General features: G+C 56.2%; 1 protein-coding gene across 1 annotated transcript in view; it reads left to right on the plus strand.

Moving 5' to 3' along the window:
• Window positions 1–22,369, plus strand: part of ZC3H4 (zinc finger CCCH-type containing 4) — an 89,048-nt gene that overhangs the window by 48,985 nt on the left and 17,694 nt on the right.

Below are 22,369 nucleotides of genomic sequence, written 5' to 3' on the forward strand. Positions count from 1 at the left end.
CCCTAAACATAACCCTAACCGCAACAAGAAGCTGAACCCGAGTTAGACCCGAAAAAACACGTACGGTGCCACTTTCTGCCATCAAAAAGTGCTCTCAGCGGAAGCCTTTGGGTACACCTGAACTCCCTGGGGGAGCCTTTACGCAACCCCACACTCAACAGGACTCTGCGTCTTCACTCTTTCCTAACAACCCTAAACATAACCCTAACCGCAACAAGAAGCTGAACCCGAGTTAGACCCGAAAAAACACGTACGGTGCCACTTTCTGCCATCAAAAAGTGCTCTCAGCGGAAGCCTTTGGGTACACCTGAACTCCCTGGGGGAGCCTTTACGCAACCCCACACTCAACAGGACTCTGCGTCTTCACTCTTTCCTAACAACCCTAAACATAACCCTAACCGCAACAAGAAGCTGAACCCGAGTTAGACCCGAAAAAACACGTACGGTGCCACTTTCTGCCATCAAAAAGTGCTCTCAGCGGAAGCCTTTGGGTACACCTGAACTCCCTGGGGGAGCCTTTACGCAACCCCACACTCAACAGGACTCTGCGTCTTCACTCTTTCCTAACAACCCTAAACATAACCCTAACCGCAACAAGAAGCTGAACCCGAGTTAGACCCGAAAAAACACGTACGGTGCCACTTTCTGCCATCAAAAAGTGCTCTCAGCGGAAGCCTTTGGGTACACCTGAACTCCCTGGGGGAGCCTTTACGCAACCCCACACTCAACAGGACTCTGCGTCTTCACTCTTTCCTAACAACCCTAAACATAACCCTAACCGCAACAAGAAGCTGAACCCGAGTTAGACCCGAAAAAACACGTACGGTGCCACTTTCTGCCATCAAAAAGTGCTCTCAGCGGAAGCCTTTGGGTACACCTGAACTCCCTGGGGGAGCCTTTACGCAACCCCACACTCAACAGGACTCTGCGTCTTCACTCTTTCCTAACAACCCTAAACATAACCCTAACCGCAACAAGAAGCTGAACCCGAGTTAGACCCGAAAAAACACGTACGGTGCCACTTTCTGCCATCAAAAAGTGCTCTCAGCGGAAGCCTTTGGGTACACCTGAACTCCCTGGGGGAGCCTTTACGCAACCCCACACTCAACAGGACTCTGCGTCTTCACTCTTTCCTAACAACCCTAAACATAACCCTAACCGCAACAAGAAGCTGAACCCGAGTTAGACCCGAAAAAACACGTACGGTGCCACTTTCTGCCATCAAAAAGTGCTCTCAGCGGAAGCCTTTGGGTACACCTGAACTCCCTGGGGGAGCCTTTACGCAACCCCACACTCAACAGGACTCTGCGTCTTCACTCTTTCCTAACAACCCTAAACATAACCCTAACCGCAACAAGAAGCTGAACCCGAGTTAGACCCGAAAAAACACGTACGGTGCCACTTTCTGCCATCAAAAAGTGCTCTCAGCGGAAGCCTTTGGGTACACCTGAACTCCCTGGGGGAGCCTTTACGCAACCCCACACTCAACAGGACTCTGCGTCTTCACTCTTTCCTAACAACCCTAAACATAACCCTAACCGCAACAAGAAGCTGAACCCGAGTTAGACCCGAAAAAACACGTACGGTGCCACTTTCTGCCATCAAAAAGTGCTCTCAGCGGAAGCCTTTGGGTACACCTGAACTCCCTGGGGGAGCCTTTACGCAACCCCACACTCAACAGGACTCTGCGTCTTCACTCTTTCCTAACAACCCTAAACATAACCCTAACCGCAACAAGAAGCTGAACCCGAGTTAGACCCGAAAAAACACGTACGGTGCCACTTTCTGCCATCAAAAAGTGCTCTCAGCGGAAGCCTTTGGGTACACCTGAACTCCCTGGGGGAGCCTTTACGCAACCCCACACTCAACAGGACTCTGCGTCTTCACTCTTTCCTAACAACCCTAAACATAACCCTAACCGCAACAAGAAGCTGAACCCGAGTTAGACCCGAAAAAACACGTACGGTGCCACTTTCTGCCATCAAAAAGTGCTCTCAGCGGAAGCCTTTGGGTACACCTGAACTCCCTGGGGGAGCCTTTACGCAACCCCACACTCAACAGGACTCTGCGTCTTCACTCTTTCCTAACAACCCTAAACATAACCCTAACCGCAACAAGAAGCTGAACCCGAGTTAGACCCGAAAAAACACGTACGGTGCCACTTTCTGCCATCAAAAAGTGCTCTCAGCGGAAGCCTTTGGGTACACCTGAACTCCCTGGGGGAGCCTTTACGCAACCCCACACTCAACAGGACTCTGCGTCTTCACTCTTTCCTAACAACCCTAAACATAACCCTAACCGCAACAAGAAGCTGAACCCGAGTTAGACCCGAAAAAACACGTACGGTGCCACTTTCTGCCATCAAAAAGTGCTCTCAGCGGAAGCCTTTGGGTACACCTGAACTCCCTGGGGGAGCCTTTACGCAACCCCACACTCAACAGGACTCTGCGTCTTCACTCTTTCCTAACAACCCTAAACATAACCCTAACCGCAACAAGAAGCTGAACCCGAGTTAGACCCGAAAAAACACGTACGGTGCCACTTTCTGCCATCAAAAAGTGCTCTCAGCGGAAGCCTTTGGGTACACCTGAACTCCCTGGGGGAGCCTTTACGCAACCCCACACTCAACAGGACTCTGCGTCTTCACTCTTTCCTAACAACCCTAAACATAACCCTAACCGCAACAAGAAGCTGAACCCGAGTTAGACCCGAAAAAACACGTACGGTGCCACTTTCTGCCATCAAAAAGTGCTCTCAGCGGAAGCCTTTGGGTACACCTGAACTCCCTGGGGGAGCCTTTACGCAACCCCACACTCAACAGGACTCTGCGTCTTCACTCTTTCCTAACAACCCTAAACATAACCCTAACCGCAACAAGAAGCTGAACCCGAGTTAGACCCGAAAAAACACGTACGGTGCCACTTTCTGCCATCAAAAAGTGCTCTCAGCGGAAGCCTTTGGGTACACCTGAACTCCCTGGGGGAGCCTTTACGCAACCCCACACTCAACAGGACTCTGCGTCTTCACTCTTTCCTAACAACCCTAAACATAACCCTAACCGCAACAAGAAGCTGAACCCGAGTTAGACCCGAAAAAACACGTACGGTGCCACTTTCTGCCATCAAAAAGTGCTCTCAGCGGAAGCCTTTGGGTACACCTGAACTCCCTGGGGGAGCCTTTACGCAACCCCACACTCAACAGGACTCTGCGTCTTCACTCTTTCCTAACAACCCTAAACATAACCCTAACCGCAACAAGAAGCTGAACCCGAGTTAGACCCGAAAAAACACGTACGGTGCCACTTTCTGCCATCAAAAAGTGCTCTCAGCGGAAGCCTTTGGGTACACCTGAACTCCCTGGGGGAGCCTTTACGCAACCCCACACTCAACAGGACTCTGCGTCTTCACTCTTTCCTAACAACCCTAAACATAACCCTAACCGCAACAAGAAGCTGAACCCGAGTTAGACCCGAAAAAACACGTACGGTGCCACTTTCTGCCATCAAAAAGTGCTCTCAGCGGAAGCCTTTGGGTACACCTGAACTCCCTGGGGGAGCCTTTACGCAACCCCACACTCAACAGGACTCTGCGTCTTCACTCTTTCCTAACAACCCTAAACATAACCCTAACCGCAACAAGAAGCTGAACCCGAGTTAGACCCGAAAAAACACGTACGGTGCCACTTTCTGCCATCAAAAAGTGCTCTCAGCGGAAGCCTTTGGGTACACCTGAACTCCCTGGGGGAGCCTTTACGCAACCCCACACTCAACAGGACTCTGCGTCTTCACTCTTTCCTAACAACCCTAAACATAACCCTAACCGCAACAAGAAGCTGAACCCGAGTTAGACCCGAAAAAACACGTACGGTGCCACTTTCTGCCATCAAAAAGTGCTCTCAGCGGAAGCCTTTGGGTACACCTGAACTCCCTGGGGGAGCCTTTACGCAACCCCACACTCAACAGGACTCTGCGTCTTCACTCTTTCCTAACAACCCTAAACATAACCCTAACCGCAACAAGAAGCTGAACCCGAGTTAGACCCGAAAAAACACGTACGGTGCCACTTTCTGCCATCAAAAAGTGCTCTCAGCGGAAGCCTTTGGGTACACCTGAACTCCCTGGGGGAGCCTTTACGCAACCCCACACTCAACAGGACTCTGCGTCTTCACTCTTTCCTAACAACCCTAAACATAACCCTAACCGCAACAAGAAGCTGAACCCGAGTTAGACCCGAAAAAACACGTACGGTGCCACTTTCTGCCATCAAAAAGTGCTCTCAGCGGAAGCCTTTGGGTACACCTGAACTCCCTGGGGGAGCCTTTACGCAACCCCACACTCAACAGGACTCTGCGTCTTCACTCTTTCCTAACAACCCTAAACATAACCCTAACCGCAACAAGAAGCTGAACCCGAGTTAGACCCGAAAAAACACGTACGGTGCCACTTTCTGCCATCAAAAAGTGCTCTCAGCGGAAGCCTTTGGGTACACCTGAACTCCCTGGGGGAGCCTTTACGCAACCCCACACTCAACAGGACTCTGCGTCTTCACTCTTTCCTAACAACCCTAAACATAACCCTAACCGCAACAAGAAGCTGAACCCGAGTTAGACCCGAAAAAACACGTACGGTGCCACTTTCTGCCATCAAAAAGTGCTCTCAGCGGAAGCCTTTGGGTACACCTGAACTCCCTGGGGGAGCCTTTACGCAACCCCACACTCAACAGGACTCTGCGTCTTCACTCTTTCCTAACAACCCTAAACATAACCCTAACCGCAACAAGAAGCTGAACCCGAGTTAGACCCGAAAAAACACGTACGGTGCCACTTTCTGCCATCAAAAAGTGCTCTCAGCGGAAGCCTTTGGGTACACCTGAACTCCCTGGGGGAGCCTTTACGCAACCCCACACTCAACAGGACTCTGCGTCTTCACTCTTTCCTAACAACCCTAAACATAACCCTAACCGCAACAAGAAGCTGAACCCGAGTTAGACCCGAAAAAACACGTACGGTGCCACTTTCTGCCATCAAAAAGTGCTCTCAGCGGAAGCCTTTGGGTACACCTGAACTCCCTGGGGGAGCCTTTACGCAACCCCACACTCAACAGGACTCTGCGTCTTCACTCTTTCCTAACAACCCTAAACATAACCCTAACCGCAACAAGAAGCTGAACCCGAGTTAGACCCGAAAAAACACGTACGGTGCCACTTTCTGCCATCAAAAAGTGCTCTCAGCGGAAGCCTTTGGGTACACCTGAACTCCCTGGGGGAGCCTTTACGCAACCCCACACTCAACAGGACTCTGCGTCTTCACTCTTTCCTAACAACCCTAAACATAACCCTAACCGCAACAAGAAGCTGAACCCGAGTTAGACCCGAAAAAACACGTACGGTGCCACTTTCTGCCATCAAAAAGTGCTCTCAGCGGAAGCCTTTGGGTACACCTGAACTCCCTGGGGGAGCCTTTACGCAACCCCACACTCAACAGGACTCTGCGTCTTCACTCTTTCCTAACAACCCTAAACATAACCCTAACCGCAACAAGAAGCTGAACCCGAGTTAGACCCGAAAAAACACGTACGGTGCCACTTTCTGCCATCAAAAAGTGCTCTCAGCGGAAGCCTTTGGGTACACCTGAACTCCCTGGGGGAGCCTTTACGCAACCCCACACTCAACAGGACTCTGCGTCTTCACTCTTTCCTAACAACCCTAAACATAACCCTAACCGCAACAAGAAGCTGAACCCGAGTTAGACCCGAAAAAACACGTACGGTGCCACTTTCTGCCATCAAAAAGTGCTCTCAGCGGAAGCCTTTGGGTACACCTGAACTCCCTGGGGGAGCCTTTACGCAACCCCACACTCAACAGGACTCTGCGTCTTCACTCTTTCCTAACAACCCTAAACATAACCCTAACCGCAACAAGAAGCTGAACCCGAGTTAGACCCGAAAAAACACGTACGGTGCCACTTTCTGCCATCAAAAAGTGCTCTCAGCGGAAGCCTTTGGGTACACCTGAACTCCCTGGGGGAGCCTTTACGCAACCCCACACTCAACAGGACTCTGCGTCTTCACTCTTTCCTAACAACCCTAAACATAACCCTAACCGCAACAAGAAGCTGAACCCGAGTTAGACCCGAAAAAACACGTACGGTGCCACTTTCTGCCATCAAAAAGTGCTCTCAGCGGAAGCCTTTGGGTACACCTGAACTCCCTGGGGGAGCCTTTACGCAACCCCACACTCAACAGGACTCTGCGTCTTCACTCTTTCCTAACAACCCTAAACATAACCCTAACCGCAACAAGAAGCTGAACCCGAGTTAGACCCGAAAAAACACGTACGGTGCCACTTTCTGCCATCAAAAAGTGCTCTCAGCGGAAGCCTTTGGGTACACCTGAACTCCCTGGGGGAGCCTTTACGCAACCCCACACTCAACAGGACTCTGCGTCTTCACTCTTTCCTAACAACCCTAAACATAACCCTAACCGCAACAAGAAGCTGAACCCGAGTTAGACCCGAAAAAACACGTACGGTGCCACTTTCTGCCATCAAAAAGTGCTCTCAGCGGAAGCCTTTGGGTACACCTGAACTCCCTGGGGGAGCCTTTACGCAACCCCACACTCAACAGGACTCTGCGTCTTCACTCTTTCCTAACAACCCTAAACATAACCCTAACCGCAACAAGAAGCTGAACCCGAGTTAGACCCGAAAAAACACGTACGGTGCCACTTTCTGCCATCAAAAAGTGCTCTCAGCGGAAGCCTTTGGGTACACCTGAACTCCCTGGGGGAGCCTTTACGCAACCCCACACTCAACAGGACTCTGCGTCTTCACTCTTTCCTAACAACCCTAAACATAACCCTAACCGCAACAAGAAGCTGAACCCGAGTTAGACCCGAAAAAACACGTACGGTGCCACTTTCTGCCATCAAAAAGTGCTCTCAGCGGAAGCCTTTGGGTACACCTGAACTCCCTGGGGGAGCCTTTACGCAACCCCACACTCAACAGGACTCTGCGTCTTCACTCTTTCCTAACAACCCTAAACATAACCCTAACCGCAACAAGAAGCTGAACCCGAGTTAGACCCGAAAAAACACGTACGGTGCCACTTTCTGCCATCAAAAAGTGCTCTCAGCGGAAGCCTTTGGGTACACCTGAACTCCCTGGGGGAGCCTTTACGCAACCCCACACTCAACAGGACTCTGCGTCTTCACTCTTTCCTAACAACCCTAAACATAACCCTAACCGCAACAAGAAGCTGAACCCGAGTTAGACCCGAAAAAACACGTACGGTGCCACTTTCTGCCATCAAAAAGTGCTCTCAGCGGAAGCCTTTGGGTACACCTGAACTCCCTGGGGGAGCCTTTACGCAACCCCACACTCAACAGGACTCTGCGTCTTCACTCTTTCCTAACAACCCTAAACATAACCCTAACCGCAACAAGAAGCTGAACCCGAGTTAGACCCGAAAAAACACGTACGGTGCCACTTTCTGCCATCAAAAAGTGCTCTCAGCGGAAGCCTTTGGGTACACCTGAACTCCCTGGGGGAGCCTTTACGCAACCCCACACTCAACAGGACTCTGCGTCTTCACTCTTTCCTAACAACCCTAAACATAACCCTAACCGCAACAAGAAGCTGAACCCGAGTTAGACCCGAAAAAACACGTACGGTGCCACTTTCTGCCATCAAAAAGTGCTCTCAGCGGAAGCCTTTGGGTACACCTGAACTCCCTGGGGGAGCCTTTACGCAACCCCACACTCAACAGGACTCTGCGTCTTCACTCTTTCCTAACAACCCTAAACATAACCCTAACCGCAACAAGAAGCTGAACCCGAGTTAGACCCGAAAAAACACGTACGGTGCCACTTTCTGCCATCCAAAAGTGCTCTCAGCGGAAGCCTTTGGGTACACCTGAACTCCCTGGGGGAGCCTTTACGCAACCCCACACTCAACAGGACTCTGCGTCTTCACTCTTTCCTAACAACCCTAAACATAACCCTAACCGCAACAAGAAGCTGAACCCGAGTTAGACCCGAAAAAACACGTACGGTGCCACTTTCTGCCATCAAAAAGTGCTCTCAGCGGAAGCCTTTGGGTACACCTGAACTCCCTGGGGGAGCCTTTACGCAACCCCACACTCAACAGGACTCTGCGTCTTCACTCTTTCCTAACAACCCTAAACATAACCCTAACCGCAACAAGAAGCTGAACCCGAGTTAGACCCGAAAAAACACGTACGGTGCCACTTTCTGCCATCAAAAAGTGCTCTCAGCGGAAGCCTTTGGGTACACCTGAACTCCCTGGGGGAGCCTTTACGCAACCCCACACTCAACAGGACTCTGCGTCTTCACTCTTTCCTAACAACCCTAAACATAACCCTAACCGCAACAAGAAGCTGAACCCGAGTTAGACCCGAAAAAACACGTACGGTGCCACTTTCTGCCATCAAAAAGTGCTCTCAGCGGAAGCCTTTGGGTACACCTGAACTCCCTGGGGGAGCCTTTACGCAACCCCACACTCAACAGGACTCTGCGTCTTCACTCTTTCCTAACAACCCTAAACATAACCCTAACCGCAACAAGAAGCTGAACCCGAGTTAGACCCGAAAAAACACGTACGGTGCCACTTTCTGCCATCAAAAAGTGCTCTCAGCGGAAGCCTTTGGGTACACCTGAACTCCCTGGGGGAGCCTTTACGCAACCCCACACTCAACAGGACTCTGCGTCTTCACTCTTTCCTAACAACCCTAAACATAACCCTAACCGCAACAAGAAGCTGAACCCGAGTTAGACCCGAAAAAACACGTACGGTGCCACTTTCTGCCATCAAAAAGTGCTCTCAGCGGAAGCCTTTGGGTACACCTGAACTCCCTGGGGGAGCCTTTACGCAACCCCACACTCAACAGGACTCTGCGTCTTCACTCTTTCCTAACAACCCTAAACATAACCCTAACCGCAACAAGAAGCTGAACCCGAGTTAGACCCGAAAAAACACGTACGGTGCCACTTTCTGCCATCAAAAAGTGCTCTCAGCGGAAGCCTTTGGGTACACCTGAACTCCCTGGGGGAGCCTTTACGCAACCCCACACTCAACAGGACTCTGCGTCTTCACTCTTTCCTAACAACCCTAAACATAACCCTAACCGCAACAAGAAGCTGAACCCGAGTTAGACCCGAAAAAACACGTACGGTGCCACTTTCTGCCATCAAAAAGTGCTCTCAGCGGAAGCCTTTGGGTACACCTGAACTCCCTGGGGGAGCCTTTACGCAACCCCACACTCAACAGGACTCTGCGTCTTCACTCTTTCCTAACAACCCTAAACATAACCCTAACCGCAACAAGAAGCTGAACCCGAGTTAGACCCGAAAAAACACGTACGGTGCCACTTTCTGCCATCAAAAAGTGCTCTCAGCGGAAGCCTTTGGGTACACCTGAACTCCCTGGGGGAGCCTTTACGCAACCCCACACTCAACAGGACTCTGCGTCTTCACTCTTTCCTAACAACCCTAAACATAACCCTAACCGCAACAAGAAGCTGAACCCGAGTTAGACCCGAAAAAACACGTACGGTGCCACTTTCTGCCATCAAAAAGTGCTCTCAGCGGAAGCCTTTGGGTACACCTGAACTCCCTGGGGGAGCCTTTACGCAACCCCACACTCAACAGGACTCTGCGTCTTCACTCTTTCCTAACAACCCTAAACATAACCCTAACCGCAACAAGAAGCTGAACCCGAGTTAGACCCGAAAAAACACGTACGGTGCCACTTTCTGCCATCCAAAAGTGCTCTCAGCGGAAGCCTTTGGGTACACCTGAACTCCCTGGGGGAGCCTTTACGCAACCCCACACTCAACAGGACTCTGCGTCTTCACTCTTTCCTAACAACCCTAAACATAACCCTAACCGCAACAAGAAGCTGAACCCGAGTTAGACCCGAAAAAACACGTACGGTGCCACTTTCTGCCATCAAAAAGTGCTCTCAGCGGAAGCCTTTGGGTACACCTGAACTCCCTGGGGGAGCCTTTACGCAACCCCACACTCAACAGGACTCTGCGTCTTCACTCTTTCCTAACAACCATAAACATAACCCTAACCGCAACAAGAAGCTGAACCCGAGGTAGACCCGAAAAAACACGTACGGTGCCACTTTCTGCCATCAAAAAGTGCTCTCAGCGGTAGCCTTTGGGTACACCTGAATTCCCTGGGGGAGCCTTTACGCAACCCCACACTCAACAGGACTCTGCGTCTTCACTCTTTCCTAACAACCCTAAACATAACCCTAACCGCAACAAGAAGCTGAACCCGAGTTAGACCCGAAAAAACACGTACGGTGCCACTTTCTGCCATCAAAAAGTGCTCTCAGCGGAAGCCTTTGGGTACACCTGAACTCCCTGGGGGAGCCTTTACGCAACCCCACACTCAACAGGACTCTGCGTCTTCACTCTTTCCTAACAACCCTAAACATAACCCTAACCGCAACAAGAAGCTGAACCCGAGTTAGACCCGAAAAAACACATACGGTGCCACTTTCTGCCATCAAAAAGTGCTCTCAGCGGAAGCCTTTGGGTACACCTGAACTCCCTGGGGGAGCCTTTACGCAACCCCACACTCAACAGGACTCTGCGTCTTCACTCTTTCCTAACAACCCTAAACATAACCCTAACCGCAACAAGAAGCTGAACCCGAGTTAGACCCGAAAAAACACGTACGGTGCCACTTTCTGCCATCAAAAAGTGCTCTCAGCGGAAGCCTTTGGGTACACCTGAACTCCCTGGGGGAGCCTTTACGCAACCCCACACTCAACAGGACTCTGCGTCTTCACTCTTTCCTAACAACCCTAAACATAACCCTAACAGCAACAAGAAGCTGAACCCGAGTTAGACCCGAAAAAACACGTACGGTGCCACTTTCTGCCATCAAAAAGTGCTCTCAGCGGAAGCCTTTGGGTACACCTGAACTCCCTGGGGGAGCCTTTACGCAACCCCACACTCAACAGGACTCTGCGTCTTCACTCTTTCCTAACAACCCTAAACATAACCCTAACCGGAACAAGAAGCTGAACCCGAGTTAGACCCGAAAAAACACGTACGGTGCCACTTTCTGCCATCAAAAAGTGCTCTCAGCGGAAGCCTTTGGGTACACCTGAACTCCCTGGGGGAGCCTTTACGCAACCCCACACTCAACAGGACTCTGCGTCTTCACTCTTTCCTAACAACCCTAAACATAACCCTAACAGCAACAAGAAGCTGAACCCGAGTTAGACCCGAAAAAACACGTACGGTGCCACTTTCTGCCATCAAAAAGTGCTCTCAGCGGAAGCCTTTGGGTACACCTGAACTCCCTGGGGGAGCCTTTACGCAACCCCACATGCAAGAGGCCTCTGACCTAGAGGCCTCCCAAGGCACTCTAGGATTCCCTACGAGCCTCCTCCTACGAGCAACAAATGGAAGTCTTTGGGTACACCTGAGCTCCCTATATCCCCCTGTTTCTATACCGCTGTCCCCATATTCATCTGTCCCCATGTCTCCCTGTCCCTATATCGCTATCCCTGTATCCCTGCCCCTATATCCCCCGTCCCCATATCCCTATATCCCTGTCCCTATGTCCCCCTCCCCATATGCCCCATCCCTATATCCCTGTCCCTATATCCCCGTCCCATAGCCACCCAGTCCCTATATCCCCATATCCCTATTACACTGTCCCTATATACACCCATCCCCATATCCCCCCACCCCATATACCCCTGTCCCATATCTCCCTGTCCCTATATACCTATCCCTATATCCCTGCCCCTATATCCCCCATATCCATATCCCTATATCCCTGCCCCTATATCCCCGTCCCCATTTGCCCCGTCCCCATATCCACCCAGTCCCTATATCCCCATATCCGTATTATCCTGTCCCTATATACCCCCGTCCCCATATACCCCGTCCCCATGTACCCCTGTCCCCATATACCCGTCCCTATATCCCCCTATACCCATATCCCTATATCCCTGTCTCTATATCCCCCATCCCTATAATCCCTATCCCCATATCCCCCTGTCCCTGTATCCCCGTCCCTATATCCCTGTCCCTATATCCCCTGTCCCTATATCCCCCAGTCCACATATCCCCCCATTCCCATATCCCCCCATCCCTTTATCCCCCTTCTCCATATCCCCAGTCCCTCTATCCCTGTCCCTTTAACCCCTCTCCCTATATCCCCCGTCCCCATATCCCCCCATCCTTCTATCCCTGTCCCTTTATCCCCCTGTCCCTATATCCCTGTCCCTATATCCCCCATCCCTATATCCCCCCGTACCCATATCCCCCTGTCCCCATATCCACCTATCCCCATATCCCACCATCCCCATATATCCCGGTCCCTATTCCCCTGTCCCTATATCCCGGTCCCTATATGCCCAACCCTATATCCCCCATACCCATATCCCCCGTCCCTATAACCCTTGTCTCCATCTCCCTATACCCCTGTCCCTATATCCCTGTCCCTATATCCTGGTCCCTATATCCCCCCATGGCCATATCCCTGTCCCTATATCCCTATCCCTATACCCCTCTGTCTCTATTTCCCTGTCCCTATATCCCCATCCCTATATGCCCCCATCGTCATATCCCCTGTCCCTATATCCCTGTCCCTATATCCCCATCCCTATATCCCCGTCCCCATATTCCCCTATCCCTATACCCCCGTCTCCATCTCCCTATACCCCTGTCCCTATAATCCTGTCCCTATATCCCTCTCCCTATATCCCTGTCCCTATAGCCCCATCCCTATCTTCCCCCATCCCCATATCCCCCATCCCTAAATCTCTGTCCCTATATCCCCATCCCTATATCCCCCCATCCCCATATCCCCCCGTCCCTATATCCCTGCCCCTATATCCCTCCGTCCCCATATCCCCGTCTGTATATTCCCATTCCTATATCCCCCGTCCCCATATCCCCCTGTCCCTATATCCCCATCCCTATATCCCTCTGTCCCTATATCCCAGTCCCTATATCCCCATCCCTATATCCCCCCCTTGCCATATCTCCCCATCCCTATATCCCTGTCCCTATATCCCCATCCCTATATCCCCATCCCCATATCCCCCCATCCCCATATCCCTGTCCCTATATCCATGTGCCTATATACCCCATCCATATATCCCCCGTCCCCATATCCCCCTGTCCCTATATCCCTGTCCTTATATACCTCATCCATATATCCCCCGTCCCTCTACCCCACATCGCCATATCCCCCATCCCCATATCCCCTCGTCCCCATATCCCCCGTCCCTATATCCCCATCCCTATATCCTCCTGTCCCTAAATACCCCGTCCCCATATCCCCCTGTTCCTATATCCCTGTCCCTATATCCCTGTCCCTATATACCCCATCCCAATATCTCCCATCCCTTTATCACCTGTCCCCATAACCCTGTCTCCATGTCCCCCCGTCCCCATATCCCCCAATCCCCATATACCCCCATCCCTATACCTCTGTCCCTATATCCCTGTCCCTATATTCCTGTCCCTATATCCCCCATCCCCATATCTCCCTCTCCCTATATCCCTGTCCCTATATCCCCCTGTCCCCATATACCCCTGTTCCTATATCCCTGTCCCTATATCCCCTGCCCCCATATCCCCCGTCCCCATATCCCCCCATCACTTTGTCCCCCTTCCCCATATCCCCCTGTCCCTATATCCCTGTCCCTATATCCCCATCCCTATATCCCCCCGCCCCCATATCCCTCTGTCCCTATATCCCTGTTCCTATGTCCCCATCCCTATATCCCCCCGTCCCCATATTCCCCTGTCCATATATCCCTGTCCCCATATCCTTGTCCCTATATCCCCCGTCCCCATATCCCCCTGTCCCTATACCCCTCTCCCTATATCCCCGTCCCCATATCCCCCTGTCCCTATATCCCCATCCCCATATCCCTCTATCCCTGTCAGTATACCCCTGTCCCTATATCCCCGTACCCATATCCCCCTGTCGCTATATCCCCGTCCCCATATCCCTCTATCCCCCATCCCTATACCCCTGTCCCTATAGCCCTGTCCCTATATCCCCGTACCCATATCCCCCTGTCGCTATATCCCCGACTCCATATCCCTCTATCCCCCCATCCCTATACCCGTCCCTATATCCCCGACCCCATATCCCCCTTTCCCTATATCCCAAACCCCATATCCCACTATCCCCCTGTCCCTATATCCTGTCCCTATCCCCCCATCCCTATATCCTTGTCCCTATATCCCCGTCCCCATAACCCTCTATCCCCCTGTCCCTATATTCCTGTCCCCATATCCACGACCCCATATCCCTCTATCCCCCTGTCCCTATATCCCTGTCCCCACATCCCCGTCCCTATATCCCCATCCCCATATCCCTCTATCCCCCGTCCCTATACCCATGTCCCTATACCCCTGTCCCCATATCCCCCATCCCCATATCCCCCTGTCCCTCTATCCCCCTATCCCCCGACCCCATATCCCTCTATCCCCCTGTCCCTATATCCCCGACCCCATATCCCTCTATCCCCCCGTCCCTATATCCCCGTCCCTATATCCCCGACCCCATATCCCTCTATCCCCCCGTCCCTATATCCCCGTCCCTATATCCCCGACCCCATATCCCTCTATCCCCCCGTCCCTATATCCCCGTCCCTATATCCCCGACCCCATATCCCTCTATCCCCCCGTCCCTATATCCCCGTCCCTATATCCCCGACCCCATATCCCTCTATCCCCCCGTCCCTATATCCCCGACCCCATATCCCTATCCCCCCGTCCCTATCCCCCTGTCCCTATATCCCCGACCCCATAACCCTCTATCCCCCCGTCCCTATATCCCCGACCCCATATCCCTATCCCCCCGTCCCTATATCCCCGTCCCTATATCCCCGACCCCATATCCCTCTATCCCCCCGTCCCTATATCCCCGTCCCTATATCCCCGATCCCATATCCCTCTATCCCCCTGTCCCTATATCCCCGACCCCATATCCCTATCCCCCCGTCCCTATATCCCCGTCCCTATATCCCCGACCCCATATCCCTCTATCTCCCTGTCCCTATATCCCTGTCCCTATATCCCCGATCCCATATCCCTCTATCCCCCTGTCCCTATATCCCCGACCCCATATCCCTATCCCCCCGTCCCTATATCCCCGTCCCTATATCCCCGACCCCATATCCCTCTATCTCCCTGTCCCTATATCCCTGTCCCTATATCCCCGTCCCTATATCCCCGACCCCATATCCCTATCCCCCCGTCCCTATATCCCCGTCCCCATATCCCCGTCCCTCTATCCCCGACCCCATATCCCCCCGTCCCTATATCCCTGTCCCTCTATCCCCGACCCCATATCCCTCCATCCCCCCTCCCACCGCCCCCCCCCCTTCCCTCCCCTTCTCCTGCCCCTCCCCGGCCCCTCCCCGCCCTCGCCCCCTCCCCTACGTGGGCGTGGCTTCCTCCTGGCCCCGCCCCCCTGCTGTCTCCATGGCAGCTGCGGCTCTGGCCGCGGCGGCGTGCGGTGATTGGCTGGGGCGGGGGCGTGGGGGGGGGGCTGTAGCCAAGCTTATAGCCAGGCATGGGCCTATAGGGGTACCTATAGGGTACCTATAGCCGTACCTATAGCCAGGGCTGAGCCTAGAGGGGTACCCATAGGGGTACCTATAGGGGTTACCTATAGCCAGGGATGGGCCTTTACAGGTACCTATAGCTAGGGACATGCCTATAGGTGTACCTATAGCCAGGGATGTGCCTATGGACCTGCCTATAGGTGTACCTATAGGCCAGGCTGTACCTATAGCCGTGCTTATAGCCAGGAACATGCCTATAGATGTACTTATAGCCATACCTACGGCCAGGGATGTGTCTATGAATGTGCCTATAGAGGTACCTATAGCTTTACCTATAGCCAAGCTTATAGCCAGGGCTGTGCCTATAGCCAGGGATGTACCTACAGACATACCTATAGCCATGCCTATAGGTCAGGATGTGCCTACAGACGTACCCATAGCCGTGCCTATAGCCAGGGATGTGCCTGTAGCTGTACTTATAGCTGTACCTACAGGTCGGGATGTGCTATAGCTGTGCCTATAGTCATACCTATAGCTGTGCCTATATCTGTACCAATAGTCGTACCTATAGTTACTGCTGCACTTAAGGACATACTTATAAACTTGTCTATAACTGTGCTTGGGATGTGCCTATAGCCGTACCATAGCAGCACCTATAAATGTGCCTACAGCCGCCCCTATAGCTGTACCTATAGTGGCACCCAGAGACGTAGCCGCAGGGCCCCAGGCACATCTGCAGCCATACGTAGGGAGGTGCCTATAGCCATCCCCATAGCGGTACCCACAGGTGCACCTACGGATGCCGTACCTTTAGCAGCACCTATAGCCACACACGCAACTGCACCTATGGATACACCCACAGCAGTACCTACAGCTGCACCTATAGCTGTATGTATAGGTGCACTTGTATCTACAGCTGTTTCCACAGCAGTGCCCAGAGCTCCACCTATAGCCTTCTTTATAGTCCCCATAGCCATACCTATATGTGTACGTATAGGCATCCCTATGGATGCCGGACCTATAGCAGTAATCATCCATGTACCTACAAACATGCTTATAACTATAACTGTAACCATATCTATACTTATAGTGGTACCTATAGCAGTACCTATAGTGCTATACATAGCCGTATCGACAGATGTATCTATAGAGTACCTATGGATGTACTTATAGCAGCACCCGTAGCCACACGTGTAGCTACACCTCGGGGTGTTCCCATACTGGTACCTATAGCGGTGAGGACAGCCCCACCTATAGGTGCACCTATAGCTGTAATAGCTGTACCCACCGTGGGAACTGCACGTACAGCTGCGTACGCTGCGGTTTCTATAGCTTTGCCTATAGCGGTGCATATAGCCAGACCTATAAACGAGTGTGCAGCCATGTGAACAGATGCGGCCGTAACAGTACCTATAGGGGCACCTATAGACACAGTTAGAGCTACACCTAGGGTTGTACCCACGGCAGTACCTATGTAGGGGCGTGCCTATAGAGGTACCTATAGAGAGAGCCATAGCGGTACCTATAGCTGCACCTACAGCCTTACTTAGAGCTGCACCTATGGCCACACCCACAGCGGTACCGATGTATGGATGTGCCTATAGCGGTACCTATAGGGACACCTACAGAGGTACCCATAGCAATACCGACAGCGGCACCTATAGCCATACTTAGAGCTGCACTGAGGGTTGTACCCACAGCAGTACCTATATATGGTGCCTATAGAGGTGCCTATAGAGGTACCCATAGGGGTAGACATAGCGGTACCTATAGCCACCCTTAGAGCTGCACCTAAGGTTGTACCCTCAGCAGTACCGACGCATGGCAGTACCTACAGCAGTACCTATAAGGGCACCAATGCGGGTAACTATGGGGCACATACAGCGGCACCCAGAGCGGTACCTATAGGGGCACCTATAGCCCTACTTACAGCTGCACCTAGGGCTGTACCCGCAGTGGCACCGATGTACAGAGGTGCCTATAGCAGTACCTATAGGGGCGCCAATAGGGGCACCAATAGGGTACATATAGGGTACACTTAGGGGCACCTATAGGGCACGTATAGGGGTACCTATCGGGTATCTGTAGCGCATATATGGGGGTACGTACAGGCACACATGGGGTACCCACAGGGCACATATAGGGGTCTCTATAGGGGTCTCTATAGGGGTCTCTATAGGGGTCTCTATAGGGGTCTCTATAGGGCCCCACAGCTGCACCCACGTGGGCGCAGCGCGGGCCTCGCGCGCCCGGCTGGATACAGCGCGGGCCGCGGCTTCCGATTGGCTAATCCGGCCCGCGGCGCCGTCCAATGGGAGCGCGGCGGCGCGGGGCAGCCGGGGGAGGGGCGGGGCCGGGGTGAGCGGCGGGGCACGCGCGGGCGGGGGGGGGGCGGGGTCAGGGGTCACGGCCGGGCCGGGGCGGGAGGGGAGGGGGCGCGGGGAGCGGCGCCTTTTGGGGTCCCCCCTGCAACCGGACCCCGGGCGCAGGGGGTTCCGGGGGTTGCCGGGGTCCGGCCCCGGTAAGGCCGGGGGAGGCGGGCGCCGATTCGCCGGGGCTCGGCGGCGCCTGGTTGGCCCCGGCCGCTGTTACCGGGGGGCGGCGGAGCCCAAAAAAAAAACCTTCCCCTGGAAACCGGGGGGGGGCGCCGCTGAGTGGCTGCGGCCGGGGGGACGGGGGGGGGGACGGGGGACGGGGGGGGGGGCGCAGACACAAACACAGAGGGGGGGGGACAGAGCCCACCCCGCCCCCCTCGCCCTCCCCAAGGAGCCCCCGGCCCTAAAACGGCCCCGCTCTGCGGCCACCCCCCCCCCCCCAAAACTCCCCGCACCCCCCTTTGCACCCCCAAAATCCTCCCTTGCAGCCCCCCCCACCCCTTAACCCCCCCCCCGGCACCCCAAAACTCCCTGCGCCCCCCTTTACCCCCCACCCCATAACCCCCCTATAACCCCCATTACCCTCCCCGGACCCCCCTGCACCCCCAAACCCCCCTCCCCCGCCTTTGCACCCCCACCCCATAACCCCCCTTGCTCCCCCCCCCGCACCCTAAAAATCCCTGACTCCCCCTTTACCCACCCACCCCATAAAGCCCCATAACCCCCGGCACCTCAAAAACTCTGTGACCCCCCCCCTTTACCCCCCCCCCCCGCACCCCAAAACCCTGACCCCCCCCTCGCCCCCCTACACCATAAAACCCCCTCTCCCCCCCTTACACCCCCCACCCCATAACCCCCCTGCCCCCCAGCACCCCAAAAACCCTGTGACCCCCCCCTTTACCCCCCGCACCCCAAAGCCCTGACCCCCCCTTGCCCCCCTACACCCTAAACCCCCTCTCCTTACACCCGCACCCCACAACCGCCCCTTGGCCCCCCACCCCATACCCCCCCATAACCCCCCTTACCCTCCCGCACCCCCAAAAGCTCCCTGACCCCCCATTACACCCCCAACCCCGTCACCCCCCCCATAACCCCCCCCCCACCCCAAAAACCTGGCCCCCCCTTACCCCCCCGACCCCATAACCCCCCCATAACCCCCCACCCCCAAAACCTGGCCCCCTTTACCCCCCCCGACCCCATAACCCCCCATAACCCCCCCCACCCCAAAAACCTGGCCCCCCCTTACCCCCCCCTCGACCCCATAACCCCCCCATAACTCCCCATAACCCCCCCCACCCCAAAAACCTGCCCCCCCCTTTACCCCCCCTTACCCCCCCGACCCCATAACCCCCCCATAACCCCCCCCCCCGCACCCCAAAACCTGCCCCCCTTTACCCCCCCGACCCCATAACCCCCCATAACCCCCCATAACCCCCCCCACCCCAAAAACCTGCCCCCCTTTACCCCCCGACCCCACAACCCCCCATAACCCCCCCATAACCCCCCCACCCCACAACCCCCCCCCCCCCCCCCCCCCCCCCCCCCCCCTCCCCCCCCCCCCCCCCGGGGGATCCCCGCCGCCGCCGCCGCCCCGCACAAGCCCGAACTTGCCCGGGGGCGGGGCCTGCTGACGTCACCGCGGGGGGCGGGGCTGAGCGCGGCGCGCGCGCTGCCCCAGAGCGCGCCCCGCAGCCGGTGCCGTGCGCAGCGCCCGGCCCTGCCCTGCCCTGCCCGCGGCTACATGCGGCTGCGGTGAGTGGGGGGGGGGGGGCACAAGGGGACCCCCCTCCCTTTAACCCCGCGGGACACCCCCCTCCTCCCCCCGTCCGGAAAGGCGGGACCCTCCCCGGAAGCCTGGGACCCCCCCCCCTTGGAAGCGAGGGAGCCCTTTAGGAACGTGGGAGCCCCCCCGAGTAGTGGGAGCCCCCCGAGTAGTGGGAGCCCCCCCGAGTAGTGGGAGCCCCCCCGAGTAGTGGGAGCCCCCCCGAGTAGCGAGAGCCCCCCGAGTAGTAGGAGCCCCCCCCGAGTAGTAGGAGCCCCCCGAGTAGTGGGAGCCCCCCGAGTAGTGGGAGCCCCCCGAGTAGTGGGAGCCCCCCCGAGTAGTGGGAGCCCCCCCGAGTAGTGGGAGCCCCCCGAGTAGTGGGAGCCCCCGAGTAGTGGGAGCCCCCCCCGAGTAGTGGGAGCCCCCCGAGTAGTGGGACCCCCCCGAGTAGTGGGACCCCCCCGAGTAGTGGGAGCCCCCCCGAGTAGTGGGAGCCCCCCGAGTAGTGGGAGCCCCCCCGAGTAGTGGGACGCACTCCCCCAAGAAACCTAGGATCCCCCCCTCGGAACCAGGGACCCCCACCCAAGAAATCTGGGACCCCCCTCGGAACCGCGGGAGCCCCTTTAGGAACCTGGGACCCCCCGAAACCAGAGACCCCCCCCCCAGAAACCTAGGACCCCCCCCCCCGGAACCAAGGGAGCCGCTTTAGGAACGTGGGACCCCCCCCCCCCCCCCCCCCCAAAAAAAAACCTGAGAACCCTCCCCTAAACCTGGGACCCCCCTTGAAACCAGGGACCCCCTCCTTAGGAACCGCGGGAGTCCCTTTACTACCGTGGGACCCCCAGAACCTTGGGACCCCCCCCCCAAAACCTGGGACCCCCCAGAACCCTGGGACCCCCCAGAACCCTGGGACCCCCCCCAGAACCTTGGGACCCCCCCACGGAACCCTGGGAACCCCCCAGAACCCTGCCTTCCCCCGGAGCCGTGGGACCCCCCGGAACAGTGGGACCCCCCCAAAACATGAGACCCCCCCCGGAGCCCTGGGACCCCCCTTAGAACCTTTAGGGACCGTGGGACCCCCCCCGAACCCTGGAACCCCCCCCCGGACCTACAGACCCCCATTTAATACCTCGGGGACCCCCCGGACCGTGGGACCCCCCCCCACCTTATTTACACCGGGACCCCCCGGATTTATACCGGGACCCCCCCTTATTTACACCGTGCCCCCCCCGGATTTATACCGGGACCCCCCCCTTATTTACACCGTGCCCCCCCTTTAAACTGTGGGGACCCCCCCCATTTACAGCGGGACCCCCCAGGGGCGGGGGAGGCACCCTGGGGGGGGGGGGGGTGGCGTGGGGGTGCCCACGGTCACGCGGGGGGGGGCACCCGCCGGTTTGTTTACAAACACCGCCCGCCGCCACAGCGGCCCCTGCTGGGGGCAGAGGGGAAAAGCGAGGGGGGGGGGGATTTTGGGGAGGGGGGGGGGTCACTGCCGTGTGCCCCCCCCCCCGTTTTCTAACCCCCCCCCCTCCTATTTGTGTCTCCCGCAGCCCACGCAGCCCCCCGGGCGCCATGGCCAGAGCGCTGCGGGACGGGAGCGGCGGCGACCCTGCAGCCGCCCTGCGGGACCCCGGGGCTGCCGGGGGGGGGGGAGCCGCCGCCGCCCCCCCCGGGCATCACCGCTGCCGGCCCCCCCGGGCCCCCTGAGCTGCGCCCCCCCCCCCCGCCATCGCCTTCAGCCCCCACGGCTGGGCCGCGGCCGGCACCCCCGGTGAGTGGAAGCGGCGGTGGGGGGTTCCTTAACGCCCCCCCCAATTAAAAATTAATTATGTTGTTTTTTTTTTAATTTGTGCCCCCCCCTTCGTTAACAGGAGCAGATGGGGCCCCCCCGCGGCGGTGGGGGCTGCGGGGGCCCCCCCAGCTTGGAGCAGGAGCTGGGCGCCCGCCTGCGCAGCCTGGGCGATGCCTTCCAGCGGGCCTACGAGCTGCAGGTGAGGGGGGGGGGGGGTTAACACAAGGGGGGGGGGGGGACACGCAAAATAAAGCCCTGGGGACGCCCCCCGCGGGGTTAGGGTTGTGGGGGGGGGGGGGCGCAGGCGGTGGCCCCCCCCCAGGTTGGTTGCAAGGAGGGGATGGGGTAGGGGGGATCAGGGGGGGTGTGGGATCGGGGGGGGTTTGTGGGATCGGGGGGTCACGGATGGGCCCCCCCCCCCCCCCAAAAAAAAGAATCAGAACTGATGAAAAGCCCCTAAACCGCCTCAAAACGTTGCCCCGCAGCCCCCCAGCGCCACGGCGGCACCTTCTGGGGCCACGTCTCCCGCCTGGTCTCGCAGCTGCTGGGCGCCCTCTGCAACCTGCCCCCCGGCACCACGACTGAGCCTAAACCCCCCCCCCCAACCCCAGCGGGAGGGGGGACCCCGCTGTGCCCCCTCCCGCATCAGCAAGGGGGGCACGACTCTATTTATTTATTTATTGGGGCCGGGGGGCGTGAAATTGTGCCCCCCCCCACCCGTGGTGGTTTGTACATAGTGTATGTTGGAGCTGTACAGGGGGGTGTATATTTGGGGGGGGGGCTGTATATATTGGGGGGGTGTACAGATTTGGGGGTGTATATACAATCGGGGGCTGTATATTAAAGGGGGGTGTATATATGA

The sequence above is a fragment of the Anser cygnoides genome, chromosome 29 (assembly GCF_040182565.1).
Source record: "Anser cygnoides isolate HZ-2024a breed goose chromosome 29, Taihu_goose_T2T_genome, whole genome shotgun sequence".
NCBI lineage: Eukaryota > Metazoa > Chordata > Aves > Anseriformes > Anatidae > Anser > Anser cygnoides.